The 15,815-nt window shown below is 44.9% G+C and overlaps 1 protein-coding gene across 1 annotated transcript in view; it reads left to right on the top strand.

The window, feature by feature from the left end:
• The window catches only part of LOC311116500 (transmembrane and coiled-coil domain protein 3-like), a 34,275-nt gene that overhangs the window by 777 nt on the left and 17,683 nt on the right, over positions 1–15,815 (top strand). The window lies entirely within an intron of this gene.

Genomic DNA, 15,815 nt, shown 5'->3' with positions numbered 1-15,815 from the left:
TGCTGTTCCAAATGACAGCTGGATAGACATGTTAGGACTCAGATAAATATGTTTTAAATATGTCTCACAGCTGGAGAGAGTTAGCTCATTCCATGTTATTACAATGTTACAGCTGTACAAGTAAGTTATTACGAAATCCCCCCAGGGTCCTATTGAATAACATGGACTTGTGCACATCATGTAAACGACTTAAGCACTTGCTAAATGTATTGATAGTTTACACCTTATTTCCAGTTAAGAGTATAAAACAACCGTATGTTTCAAGATGCGTTTAAATGGATGTATACGTCAGAGAGTGGCACAATTAAGGAAGTCATTGTTGATAAGTGTTCCTACTAGGCCATCATGCAAATCTAAAACAAAACTGGTTTTCTCTTATAGGCCACATACACACACACACACATATACACACACGCACACGCAGTGTTTCCTCCTGCCTGGAGCACAGTGTGTCCCGTGGTTGTTTGTGAAGACTGACTGGTTATTTCCAGGCTCTTTATCATGTTTGAACCTGAGTGATGTCTTGACCTGGTTGTTAAAAGTGTCAAGTCCAAGTTCCTTGATTACTGCACTCACTGCCTCACCTCTCCTTTGCAATATGAGTTATAAAATTAACATCTGCATGGTTCATCTTGTCAGTTTTTACAATTCTCACCTCAATTATAGCTACATATCGCTGATCCCACTTCTAACACCAGCGTCCTTTAATGTATTGCACTGGGCTGCAATTCAACTGTAGGCTTATGCTTGATATACTTTATAGGCAAATAAAGTATCTGCATTGATATACAGTACCTGTCAAAAGTTTGGACACACCTATTCATTCAAGGGTTTTTCTTTATTTTTTACTATTTTCTACCTTGTAGAATAATAGTGAAAACATCAAAAGTATGAAATAACACATATGGAATCATGTGGTAACCATGATTCTTCAAAGTAGCCACCCTTTGCCTTGATGACAGCTTTGCACTCTCTTGGCATTCCCTCAACCAGCTTCACCGGGAATGCTTTTCCAACAGTCTTGATGGAGTTCCCACATATGCTGAGCACTTGTTGGCTGCTTTTTCTTCACTCTGAGGTCCAACTCATCCCAAACCATCTCAATTGGTTAGAGGTTGTGTGATTGTGGAGGCCAGGTCATCTGATGCAGCACTCCATCACTCTCCTTCTTGGTCAAATAGCCCTTACACAGCCTGGAGGTGTGTTGGGTAATTGTCCTGTTGGAAAACAAATGATAGTCCCACTAAGCCCAAACCAGATGGGATGGCGTATCGCTGCAGAATGCTGTGGTAGCCATGCTGGTTAAGTGTGCCTTGAATTCTAAATAAATCACAGACAGTGTCACCAGCAAAGCACCCCCACACCATCACACCTCCTCCTCCATGCTTCACGTTGGGAACTACACATGCGGAGATCATCCGTTCACCTAAAATGCGTCTCACAAAGTCATGGCGGTTGGAACCAAAAATCTCACATTTGGACTGCAGACCAAAGGACAGATTTCCACCGGTCTAATGTCCATTGCTCGTGTTTCTTGGCCCAAGCAAGTCTCTTCTTCTTATTGGTGTCCGTTAGTAGTGGTTTCTTTGCAGCAATTCGACCATGAAGGCCTGATTCACGCAGTCTCCTCTGAACAGTTGATGTTGAGATGTGTCTGTTACTTGAACTCTGTGAAGCATTTATTTGGGCTGCAATTTCTGAGGCAGGTAACTCTAATGAACTTATCCTCTGCAGTAGAGGTAACTCTGGGTCTTCCATTCCTGTGGCGGTCATCATGAGAGACAGTTTCATCATAGCGCTTGATGGTTTTTGCGACTGCACTTGAAGAAACTTTCAAAGTTCTTGAAATGTTCCATATTGACTGATCTTCATGTCTTAAAGTAATTATGGACTGTCGTTTCTCTTTGCTTATTTGAGCTGTTCTTGCCATAATATGGACTTGGGTCTTTTAACAAATAGTGCTATCTTCTGTATACCCCCCCTACCTTGTCACAACACAACTGATTGGCTCAAACGCATTAAGAATGAAAGAAATTCCACAAATGAACTTTTAACAAGGCACACCTGTTAATTGAATTTCATTCCAGGTGACTACCTCATGAAGCTGGTTGAGAGAATGCCAAGAGTGTGCAAAGCTGTCATCAAGGCAAAGGATGGCTACTTTGAAGAAACTCAAATATAACATATATTTTGATTTGTTTAACACTTTTTTTGGTTACTACATGATTCCATATTTGTTATTTCATAGTTTTGATGTCTTCACTACTATTCTACAATGTAGAAAATAGTAAAAATAAAGAAAAACTCTTGAATGAGTAGGCGTGTCCAAACTTTTGACTGGTACTGTACATGTTTTAATACGTAGCCTACCAAGGTTACAATAGTTTTGTGATTTCATATTAGTTTTATTTCTATTAGTTTTTAGATGTTTATTTAGCTTAGTTTCAGTTTGTTAACAGACATGATTTACAATGTTTTATTTAGTTTCAGTTCGATAAAAACATTTATATTTCGGTTTTATATTTCTTAGTTTCACTTTTAGTGTTAGGGACAGAAAGTAGCATATGCGTGGGAGGCTAGGAGCCATTTATGTGTTTTTGGGATGTCACTTCTTGCCACTGATGGTCAGTTATACATACGTTGATAGACAAAACATCTCTGTATCTGTGTCATGATGGCGTCTGTGAGAGCATGGGCAGTCTCCATCTTGAAATACTCTTATTTTTTTCTTCACAAGTAAAATTAATTGGCTGATCCCTCCTGATGACCAGGCTGTCACGACTCCAACTGGGTCATCAGGTCATGCCAACTGGGACATCAGGAGGGTTTAGCCAATGAAGTTGGAAGTCCCGCCCACTTGATTAAATCATAATGGCGAAAGCCCTCAATGGCGCTGCCCATGCTAACACAGGCTTTTGGCCACTAGGGGGCTCCATACAACTCCATGCTCAGGACATAGGTTTGGTTAGGTTAAAATATTAAAACAATCCTAATGTGACTTAAAGGATAAACACCTAGACTGGTGCAACAAATATGGTGGAAGGAAACTCTTGCCCATGTTTACACCAATCCAAATATTTTTTTAAACTTTAGTAGTAGATGTAAGAAGAATCAAGTACCTTTACCTTTATCTGACAGACAGAGGAAGAAACAACAAATTAAGTTATGTTATGTTTGTTATGTTTATATAATATTAAACATGTGTCACTGACTAACCCCTTCAAATAGTGTTTCTCAAGCCTGATGACAGGCTGAATAATTTCTCCAGGAAGTCTTGGGATGCAGGGCTAGACACCAGATCCGGTGCCAAAGGGAACAGATTAGAACAAACAGCCATCCTTGCCTGCCAGAACTGGAGAAGTGACTCTGTAAACATACCCCTTTTACCTCTTCTAGGTATTTCCGCAGCTCACACAGGGCACTTAATACCCTGCCAGGTTGACCCTTCCAATTGACAGTGACATCAGACACAATCTTCTATGCGAGGAAGCTATATTTCTGTGGTCGAGATTCTTGCTGGATTCAACGTGCTGGCATCGTGCTGGGGACCTTCTGCTACACGGCTGTACTCTCTGATTTGCTGAAGTACAAAATACTCTGCTTCCCTCATCAGTGGTTCCATCTCTGTGGATCGAAGTGCCAGAGACACACTTGGGTCCATCAGGCAAGCTGCTGCAGGGGTTGGATCGAAGTTTACTGCCAGAGGATTTAAGTATGCATGCGAAGCGCTCACGCAGTGACTTCAGGAGGATCTGTGCCAACTGTTTTGCAACCGTAGTTGACTGCAAGTGTGCCTCAAGGTGGAGAAGGCATGGCACCACATCAGACAGCGACTGGCTGTCACTTTGAAGTTGGTTGGTGGGAGTTTGCGAACGGTTCCAGCAACATCACAAGCTGTTCTAGCTTGGCCCAGTCACGCTCCATGCTCGCCCTCGGATTTCTTCATTGTTAGCTAGTGATAGCTAGTGTTAGTGATGCACAAGCTAGGCCTATTTGAAACATAGCAATCTACTGGCAGCATTTACCCGCCAGATTCAGAAGCTCGAAAACCCCATTAAAAAACAGCTTGAAAACCCCATTAGATTTTCCCCAGAAGTTTAGAAGGAAGAAAAACTAAAACTAAACATAATTTATGAGGTTTTTATTTTATTTTTGCAGTCAAAGATAATAGTTTCAGTATAGTTTTAGTTTTAACTTGTTTTTTGATTTCAGTTTACTAAATCGTTTTTCCAATTTATATATTTTTGTTTCAGTTTTTGTTTACTCTAATAACCTTGTAGCCTACTTATCTTTCCTGTTCTTGCCAGTCGGACAACTTTTAACCAGGATGCAATACAGCTGAACATTGTGAAAGGTTAGGTCTATAACTCAAACTGTGGTTATGTCACTTTATAATGAACCTTGATAATCCCCCACTGATTAAGAGCTCAACATATTAAGACGTCATAACTCTACTAGCGGTTATACTTCTTGATAATGACGCTGATTAAGGTTTCACATTCGTAAGTTGTCTGACAGGTCTTTCTTCTTCTTCTTCTTCTTCTTCTTCTTCTTCTTCTTCTTTTTCTTTTTCTTTTTCTTTTTCTTCTTCTTCTTCTTCTTCTTCTTCTTCTTCTTCTTCTTCTTCTTCTTCTTCTTCTTCTTCTTCTTCTTCTTCTTCTTCTTCTCTTTACTTCTTTACCCTACATTTATGCTCACCTTCCTTCTTTCTGCAGATAATGAAATGTCTGCACTTAATCTACACTAGTCAGGTTTTCACAACACTTTATAATGCACTAGACCTACACCTATACCATACTTGTCAAGGTTTTACATTCACAAGCTGTCGGACTGGTTCTTACTTCTTCCTTTAAGTAACTTACACTTCATTCATGCTTACTCCAGCCACCCAAGCCATAGACTGTTCTCTCTGCTTCCGCGCGGCAAGCAGTACCAGTGCATCAAGTCTGACACCAACAGGCTCCTGAACAGCTTCTATCCCCAAGCAATAAGACTGCTAAATAGCTAACAAAATGGCTACACAGTCTATCTGAGTTGAGCCTTGAATTGTATTTATATTTGTGCATTATTTTTTATTCTGTCTTTATGCACACTCACAGGACTCCACACACACACACACACACACACACACACACACACACACACACACACACACACACACACACACACACACACACACACACACACACACACACACACTCACTTACTTTTCTCACACACACATAACATGCACACACACTCACATACAATCATCATATACGCTGCTGCTACTCTGTCTATCATATATCCTGATGCCTAGTCACCTTACCCCTATACATATCTACCCCTACCACTCCAGTATCCCTGCACATTGTAAATATGGTATTGGAACAAACCCTGTGTAGTGGAAAACCCACTCAGGAGGCAGTCCGATCTCAATATACAAAAGCTTTATTACGATCATGCATTCAAGGAAACTTCTGCTTGCCACAACAGGTAGATTAGTAGAACCAGAGAAAGACTAATCATACCAGGAACATGTCCACTCCCCCACACATCCTGGAATAACAGGAACCATGAAAGATTGTTTCACAGAAAGTTAGAACGGTGCAGTTTATAAACAGCTCTAGAACAGACTGGTTATATTGCATATCAGGGAACAGAGCAACCTTACAGACAAGACGAGGAACAGGACGACCTGTGTCTTCTTCAGGTCATAGAAGATAACACATCTCATTTCCTCTTCCACACCTGTATTATTTATTATTTTGTATTCCTCCCATGTTTTTGTTCTACATTGATTACTGCATCGTTGGGATTAGGGCTTGCAAGAAAGGCATTTCACTGTACTTGTGCGCATTAAAACTTGAAACTTGCTTTCCTTCTTTCCTTCCTTCTTGCTGTAGAAAAAGGACTGTGCACTTTTCCCTTAAATCTCCATTATGAACTTAACTAGATGCAGGAGGGGGAATCAGGGTCCCAGCTGTGATGCAACACTGCTTTAGCTCGTGCTGTAAACTGCAGTACTGCTTCATTTTACTTTCCTGCAGCGTATCCCTGCTTCCACAACCTCCTTACAGTTGTGTCTCTAGTCTTTTAACAGATTTAGGTCTACAGTACATACCTTTCTCAGAATATTTATGGACTGTAGCTATCCCAACTTGAACTCAGCTTTTTTTGCTCACCGTATTTTTGGCTATTTGACAAAGTGTGCATGTTTGCGTAACTTCATAATGCCAAACCTTACAGCTTTGGCTCTTTACTTTGGAGTGGCCATCACAAAGCCCTGACCTCAATCCTATAGAACATTTGTGGGCAGAACTGAAACAGTCCCGTGTAGCTCAGTTGGTAGAGCATGGCGCTTGCAATGCCAGGGTTGTGGGTTCGTTTCCCACGGGGGGCCAGTATGAAAATGTATGCACTCACTAACTGCAAGTCGCTCTGGATAAGAGCGTCTGCTAAATGACAAAAAAATGGCCTAGGTCTAGCCTATACGATACACATGGCTCGAGGCCTAGGTCTAGTCTATATGATACACATGGCTCGAGGCCTAGGTCTAGTCTATACGATGACTCTTCATTTTCTGGTCTCAATGCAGCATTCATCCCCTTTTCCCTTAAAAAAAAAAAAAAAAAAGTGGAATTCCACTCACTCTTTTTCTATTGTTACTGCACGTAGGCCCTATATGTAGACCAGCACGTTTGGAAAATGAGGAGGCCATTTTCAGAGTTCACCCCTTCACTTCATTTAGTCTATTAGAGATAGCAGTATTAAACTAGGTCTAAAAGAGATTCCACTCTGTGCTCAGTCAGTCCACAGGGGAGAGCAGGGCTATGTGTTGAAAGGTCACCCTACATTTGTATTGTTAATAGGCTATTGATTAGTTCCTGAACCAGGTTGTCTGTCTGAGATAATGGGAAAAGGGCTCAAGTCATTCAGAATGTGTCTGTCATTAGCTGTTAGGAAACTTCTAAGTTTGAACTTATCTGTCTCTCTCTGTCTCTGCATTCCTTAGTTAGGCCTAGTCCACGTCCCATGTGTGTTACACAATGTTAACTGCACACAAGTGCAGTTTTGCTCTTTTATTGTGTGGATTGAGTTATTCATGTTGGACCTCTACACTCTGCAAGGTGTTTTGTAATGACTCTGAGACTAGAGGGACTAGAAGGACAACTGTGAGATGCAGATGAGGAAGAGGAGGAGGGGAAGAGGAGGGGATGGGGGATGCAGTCTGACAACATTCAGAACTGTTCTTGTGAATGCCTCTCTCTCTCTCGCACTACCCCCCCCTCTCTCTCTCTCTTGCACTACCCCCCCCCCCCTCTCTCTCTCTCTCTCTCTCTCTCGCACTACCCCCCCTCTCTCTCTCTCTCTCTCGCACTACCCCCCCCCTCTCTCTCTCTCTCTCTCTTGCACTACCCCCGCCCCCCCCTCTCTCTCTCTCTCTCGCTCACACTACCCCCCCCCTCTCTCTCTCTCTCTTGCACTACCCCCCCCCCCCTCTCTCTCTCTCGCACTACCCCTCTCTCTCTCTCTCTTTTTCTCTCCCTCTCTCTTCCCTTCTCCCACCCTCTTTCTTGTTCCCTGGTCCACTGCTCTGAGGTTAACGAGATGTAGGGCTGGGAATTGCCAGGGACCTCACTTAACAATATCATCAAGTTACTTAGGTGCCAATACAATATGTATTTGATATTGTGATTATAATTCAATTTGATGTTCCAAACATATTGCTCACTATATGTCTGCTGCAGAGAGACAAGACAGCCATAATAGTCATGGAAATAAAAGTGCTTAAAACATGTTGGCTAACTATTTTTAAAAAGAAGATGGAGAACAAGCTATAGGATGACAAATACCAGAGTTTTGGTGCAGGTACAGCCGACTAGCACGAGCTAACGCTACCTGCCAAATCGATACTTTGAGTCAAAGTATCAATATAATATCGTCCAAAATTATATTGATGTTTTTTCCCCATCGCTAGTTAGCGGGATGTCTCTAGTGGCAGGGGAGTGTAGTGTGTGGCTCTCTCTCTCTCTCCTTCCCCCTCTCCCTCGTTTCACTGAGGCTAGCTAAAGGAATGTCTCTAGCGGCAGGGCAGAGGGTGTTTCTGTCTCTCTCTCTCTCCTTCCCCCTCTCCCTCGTTCCACTGAGGCTAGCTAAAGGGATGTTTCTAGCAACGGGGGAGAGTGGTGTGTCTGTCTCCATGAGGATCATACTGACCAGCTGCCTGGAAGGAATACCAATAAAGCGCCACAGGATCCTTCTTCTCTCTCATAGTGTGTGTGTCTTCTTCTCTGCAGTGGTGTGAACTGAATGGCTGTTTTGTTCTATCTCAGAGAGAGAGAGAGAGAGAGAGAGATTCATCTTTATCTTAGAGGTGTTGTCTTATTTGCATTGCAATTCCATCCCTGTCCCTGTCCTACCTTTACACACTTGCAATGAATCAAAAAATCACGTGCTTCCATTAAGGTTGTTATGATGGTTAGAACAGATAAGGTGGCCTGTGTCTATTGTGTGGTCTTGCAGAATGTACTTCCTTTTAACAACAAAGGCCCATAGCTTCCTGCTTGCTTAAGAAAATGTATGTGTGTGTATTTGACTAAAACATTCCCTGGGTTCAGGGTTCATCTGCCTTAATCCTTCCCTTCCCATCTAGCTACCTAACCACACACTACTCAATATTTATCACACAGCTCAATATGTTAAAATGTCTGTCCCTTATTTATCAATTTAACACCCCTAGTATATGGCTTATTCACACTATTTATTACATAACTCATAGTTATTTACCATTGAGGACCACTTTGGAAACAAGTGTTATCCTCTGGGAATACAGTGTACTTCTTGCTGTATATGTTTTTACCCAAATAAATGAAATTCAATTCAACAAGCTAAGTTTGAAATGTGTTCTACGCTCTTGTCAAGGAGTCGCTAGAGACTCAAAGCCACAAGAGGGTAGAACACATTTCAAACGTCGCTTGTTGACTGATTCCAGGTTTGGAGTTGTGCTTCCATTGATGTAATCAAGAATCGGTGTGCTAAACTCCATAGTCCTTTTTGGGTGCAAGGTTGGAAAGGCATAACAACTGGAAGTGTTTACATTTAGGCAGATTCTAATATACAGTACCAGTCAAAGGTTTGGACACACCTACTCATTCAAGGGTTTTTCTTTATTTTTACTATTTTCTACATTGTAGAATTGTCACGATCGTCAGGGAGAGACCAATGCGCAGCGTTGAAGGTGAACATATTTATATTTATTTAATGATCACACGATCAAAACAACAAACGAAAACGTGACGTCTACGGTTTAAACACAAACCAACACGAACAAGAAACCACAAACACAAAGTGAAAGACAGACAGTTAAATATGGCTCCCAATCAGAGACAACCAGCTGACACTCGTTGCCTCTGATTGGGAGTCACTCAGGCCAACATAGAAATACAAACATAGAATACACACCCTGGCTCAACATAACAGTGTCCCCAGAGCCAGGGCGTGACAGTACCCCCCCCTAAAGGCGCGGACTCCGACCGCGCCAACTAAATACCACAGGGGAGGGACCGGGTGGGCACTCCGCCTTGGCGGCGGATCCGGCTCCGGGCCTGATCCTCACTCCCTCTCCAACCCCCCAAAGTACCCCTGGTCCGGTCTGGCCCCGCTGGCCGGAGCTGGACTGACGACGCACACCACTGGCTTGGTGTGGGGAGCAGGAGCGGGCCGGACAGGGCTGACGAAACGCACCACAGACATGGTGCGGGGAGCAGGAATGGGCCGGACTGGGCTGGCGACGCGCACCACAGACTTGGTGCGGAGAGCAGGAACGGGCCGGACAGGGCTGACGAAACGCACCACAGACTTGGTGCGGGGAGCAGGAATGGGCCGAGCCGGGCTGACGAAACGCACCACAGACTTGGTGCGGGGAGCAGGAATGGGCCGAGCCGGGCTGACGAAGCGCACCACTGACTTGGTGCGGGGAGCAGGAACGGGCCGAGCCGGGCTGACGAAACGCACCACAGACTTGGTGCGGGGAGCAGGAATGGGCCGAGCCGGGCTGACGAAGCGCACCACTGACTTGGTGCGGGGAGCAGGAACGGGCCGAGCCGGGCTGACGAGACGCACCACAGACTTGGTGCGGGGAGCAGGAATGGGCCGGACTGGACTGGCGACGCGCACCACAGACTTGGTGCGGAGAGCAGGAACGGGCCGGACAGGGCTGACGAAACGCACCACAGACTTGGTGCGGGGAGCAGGAACAGACCGGACCGTACTGGGGACACACACCACTGGCCCTACACCGGGATCTGGAACGGGTCGGACCGGACTGGTAACACACCCCAGTACCTCTCGCCGTGCCTCTCCACCTTCCATCCCCTCTTCGACCAGTGGCCCCCGTAACCTGGCGGCCTCCTCTGCCAACCCGCTGGACCGCTCTATCGCGGCCTCCTGCTGCCCCGACGTCGTGAGCCCCCCCCTAAAAATTTTCTGGGGGTCTCTCCTCCCCGTGGGCCAGGCCTCTATCGTTTTCGCCCAACTCTCGCTCCTCTGTCTCCAACTCCCGCTATTCAGCTCCTCAATGGGCTTGACCCAGTCGAAGCTCTTCCTCAACTGTTCCCAAGTCCACCCTCTCTGCTCCTCACTAGGCTTGACCCAGTCGAGGTTGCCACGGAGATCTGCTAGCGATGGCTCCTGGACACGCTGCTTGGTCCGGTTTTGGTGGTTTCTTCTGTCACGATCGTCAGGGAGAGACCAATGCGCAGCGTTGAAGGTGAACATATTTATATTTATTTAATGATCACACGATCAAAACAACAAACGAAAACGTGACGTCTACGGTTTAAACACAAACCAACACGAACAAGAAACCACAAACACAAAGTGAAAGACAGACAGTTAAATATGGCTCCCAATCAGAGACAACCAGCTGACACTCGTTGCCTCTGATTGGGAGTCACTCAGGCCAACATAGAAATACAAACATAGAATACACACCCTGGCTCAACATAACAGTGTCCCCAGAGCCAGGGCGTGACAAGAATAATAGTGAATACATCAAAACGATGAAATAACACATATGGAATCATGTAGTAACCAAAAAAGTGTTAAACAAATCAAAATATATTTTATATTCTTCAAAGTAGCCACCCTTTGCCTTGATGACAGCTTTGCACACTCTTGGCATTCTCTCAACCAGCTTCATGAGGAATGCTTAATATTAGTTAATGTTAGTTATTACATGAAATTGGATTATAACTCAGATCATTGATCCGATATTAGAGCAATATCTTCTATTAGTACAGAGTGCTCTATTGGTCCTGTCTATAGCCAAACAACAAGTTGTCTGGCAGGGGATGTTAGTTGTTGGTTGGTTCTATATCAGGGGTGTGAAACATACGGCCCGCGGGCCGGATCCGGCCTGTGAAGGGGTCCAATACGTTCCGCGGGTGGTTTGGGTAAAAAAAAAAATACTTTAAAATTACTAAAACCAAATCGAAACTGTTTAGAAATGATAATGGACCTACATTCGTACAGTTTCTTGATTGTGTCCAGCTCGCTAATAATCACAGAAATGAAAGCTAGAAAGTCTGGGAGCATCGAAAACTAACAATTTTTTGGCACATTTTGACGGCGAGGAAATCTAACCAATTTTCAGTGCAGCCCTTCGGACCTCATGGAAGACTGAATGCCCCCGGGGTATAATTAGTTTGACACCCCTTTTCTACATGCTTGTTCATTGACCCCTATTACAGCCTTTCCCTGTTCAGACCAGGGAGAGGGTGAGACAGGAGGAGACCATGGAGAGGGTGAGACAGGAGGAGGAGACCATGTAGAGGGTGAGACAGGAGGAGACCATGGAGAGGGTGAGACAGGAGGAGACCATGGAGAGGGTGAGACAGGAGGAGACCATGGAGAGGGTGAGACAGGAGGAGGAGACCATGTAGAGGGTGAGACAGGAGGAGACCATGTAGAGGGTGAGACAGGAGGAGACCATGGAGAGGGTGAGACAGGAGGAGACCATGGAGAGGGTGAGACAGGAGGAGGAGACCATGTAGAGGGTGAGACAGGAGGAGACCATGGAGAGGGTGAGACAGGAGGAGACCATGGAGAGGGTGAGACAGGAGGAGGAGACCATGTAGAGGGTGAGACAGGAGGAGACCATGTAGAGCAGGGGTGTCAAACTCATTTTAGCTCAGGGGCCACATGGAGGAAAATCTATTCCCAAGTGGGCCGGACCGGAAAAATCATGGTATATATAACTTAAAAACAACAACTTCAGATTGTTTTCTTTGTTTTAATACGATCAACATACAACATAAAGCTGGAGCCTGAGGACAGTGTCCAAAAGCACAACATCACTATTAATCATAAAACACCTCAAGTTATTTGAAAGTTCTGAGGACAAAGAACACACAAACACACAATGCCTCAGTGATTCACAGAGGTATATCACAGATCACAGAACTATATCAGGGTGTTATTTCTCAGGCAGAAATGTAGATAAAAATAATGAAATCCTGTTCCCCAAACAAGTGCAAGAACCACAGAGTCAAGAATAGGTTAAATATACAAATAAAATAAAATCAATTAAAAACAATAGCACATCAACATAAAAACATATAAACATAAAGCTGGAGCCTGAGGACAGTGTCCAAAAGCACAACATCACTATTAATCATAAAACACCTCAAGTTATTTGAAAGTTCTGAGGACAAAGAACACACAAACACACACAATGCCTCAGTGATTCACAGAAGTATATCACAGATCACAGAACTATATCAGGGTGTCATTTCTCAGGCAGAAATGTAGATAAAAATAATGAAATCCTGTTCCCCAAACAAGTGCAAGAACCACAGAGTCAAGAATAGGTTAAATATACAAATAAAATAAAAACAATTAAAAACAATAGCATATCAACATAAAAACATATAAACATAAATCTGAAAGCGTTGCTCAAACTCCCGTAACAGTCCCGTTATTTTATCTTTGAACCGCTTCATGTCTGCCACATGTTGGGTCGCGCACACATTTTTCAGACAGGGGAAGTGAGCTGCATCACCACCGGCAAGTTGCGTCTCCCACAATGACAGCTTCAACTTGAAAGAATGTATGCTGTCATAATACTGCGTGACAACTTTGTTGCGCCCTTGCAGCTGTTTGTTCAAGTTATTCAGGTGCTCTGTAACATCCACCATAAATGCAAGGTCCTGCATCCATTCTGCGGAATGAAATTCTAACACTGGTTTGCCCTTTTCTTCCATGAACTGTTCAATTTCTTCTCGTAAATCAAAGAAACGCCTCAGCACAGCACCTCGGCTTAACCATCTTACCTCAGTGTGGTATGGCAGGCCATAGATGTGGTCTTTCTCTCTGAGAAGGCTGTCAAACTGACGGTGATTCAGGCTTCTGGATCGGATGAAATTAACAGTTTGGATGACCACCTTCATGACGTTATCCATCTTTAATGACTTGCAACACAAAGCCTCCTGGTGCAAAATACAGTGAAAAGTCAAAAAATCACGTCCTCCATTTGCAGATTGCACTTTCTCTCTGAACTTTGTCACAACGCCTGCTTTTTTCCCGATCATTGAGGGCGCACCATCTGTAGCCAGGCTGACAGCGCGGGACCAGTCCACTCCGACCCTGTCCAGCGCGCCGACGAGTGCGATAAAAATATCAGCTGCTGTCGTTGTATCTGTCATCGGCACCAACTCCACGAACTCCTCGGTGACGGTCAATGTGTCATCAACTCCGCGGATGAAAATGGCCAGTTGTGCAACATCTGTAATGTCCGTGCTTTCATCAATTGCAACCGAAAACGCAATAAATGACTTTACTTTTTGCTTCAACTGGCTGTCCAAATCCACTGAAAGATCGGAAATCCTGTCTGCAACTGTGTTTCTTGTCAGGCTGATATTTGCAAAAGCCTGCGGCTTTTCAGGGCACAAAATCTCCGCTGCCTTCATCATGCCTGTTTTTACAAATTCACCCTCACTAAATGGTTTTGAAGCCACTGCGATTTCATTAGCAATGAGGTAGCTAGCTTTCACTGCAGCGTCACTGATGTCTCGGCTGTGAGTAAACACAGACTGCTGTTTCTTCAGACCCGCCAACAGTTCATTCACCTTCTCTCATCTCCGCTGTCCTTGAAAGTTGTCATATTTGTCGGCATGAAGACTCACATAGTGGCGACGAAGGTTATATTCTTTCAGCACTGCATCATGCTCTGAACACACCAAACATACAGCTTTCCCATTCAATTCCGTGAATTAATAGGATGACCATTTTTCTTGGAACACTCTGCACTCTGCGTCCACTTTTCTATTTTTTGACAGAGACATATTGGGGCAATGAGGGTGCCAAAGCACATAATGTTAAAAGTAGAAGCCGTAATAAATATCGCGGGCAAAACAAAGTAGCTCATTGGCTGCACGTGCTTGACCTACTTGCTCTGCCCCGGTATAAACAGTTTGCTTGCTTAACACAATTGCTATTGCGCCATCCAGTGGACGCAATTGGAACAGCAGTTTATTTTATTGAAAAATTGCAGCGCATTTTTATACTTCACATAAAAAAAATAAAAAAAATGTTTTTTTATTTTTAAATCATCTCGCGGGCCGGATTAAACCCGTTTGCGGGCTTGATCCAGCCCGCGGGCCGGACGTTTGACACCCCTGATGTAGAGGGTGAGACAGGAGGAGACCATGGAGAGGGTGAGACAGGAGGAGACCATGGAGAGGGTGAGACAGGAGGAGACCATGTAGAGGGTGAGACAGGAGGAGACCATGGAGAGGGTGAGACAGGAGGAGACCATGGAGAGGGTGAGACAGGAGGAGACCATGGAGAGGGTGAGACAGGAGGAGACCATGGAGAGGGTGAGACAGGAGGAGACCATGGAGAGGGTGAGACAGGAGGAGGAGACCATGGAGAGGGTGAGACAGGAGGAGACCATGGAGAGGGTGAGACAGGAGGGGAGCAGGTAGACAGGAAGAGCACCCTGGGGTCCACATGAGAACGCTGTTCATTGACTACAGCATTCAACACCATAGTGCCCTCAAAGCTCATCACTAAGCTATGAACCCTGGGACTAAACACCTCCCCCTGTAACTGGATCCTGGGGGGTGCATGCTTAGTCCCCTCCTGTACTCCCTGTTCACCCACGACTCCGTGGCCAAGCACGACTCCAACACCATCATAAAGTTTCCCGACGACACAACAGTGAGAGGCCTGATCACCGACAACGATGAGACAGCCTATAGGGAGGAAGTCAGAGACATGGCAGTGTGGTGCCAGGAAAATAACCTCTCCCTCAAGGTGATCAAGACAAAGGAGATGATTGTGGACTATAGGAAAAGGAGGGCCGAGCATGCTCCTATTCACATCGACAGGGCTGTAGTGGAGCAGGTCGAGAGCTTCAAGTTCGTTGGTGTCCACATCACCAACAAACTATCATGGTCCAAACACACCAAGACAGTCGTGAAGAGGGCACGACACCACCTATTCCCCCTCAGGAGACTGAAAAGATTTGACGTGGGTCCTCAGATCCTCAAAAAGTTATACAGCTGCACCATCGAGAGCATCCTGACTGGTTGCATCACCGCCTGGTATGGCAACTGCTCGGCATCCAACTGCAAGGCGCTACAGAGGGTAGTGCGTACGGCCCAGTACATCACTGGGGCCAAGCTTCCTGCCATCCAGGACCTCTATACCAGGCGGTGACAGAGGAAGGCCCTAAAAATTGTCAAAGACTCCAGCCACCCTAGTCATAGATTGTTCTCTCTGCTACCGCACGGCAAGCGGTGTTGGGGTGGGTTGTGTTGGGGTGGGTAGTG

This window comes from Coregonus lavaretus (assembly GCF_964263955.1).
Source record: "Coregonus lavaretus genome assembly, contig: HAP1_SCAFFOLD_1039, whole genome shotgun sequence".
NCBI lineage: Eukaryota > Metazoa > Chordata > Actinopteri > Salmoniformes > Salmonidae > Coregonus > Coregonus lavaretus.
The sequence above is the reverse complement of the archived record's forward strand: the minus strand, read 5'-3'. Positions and strand labels throughout refer to the sequence as shown.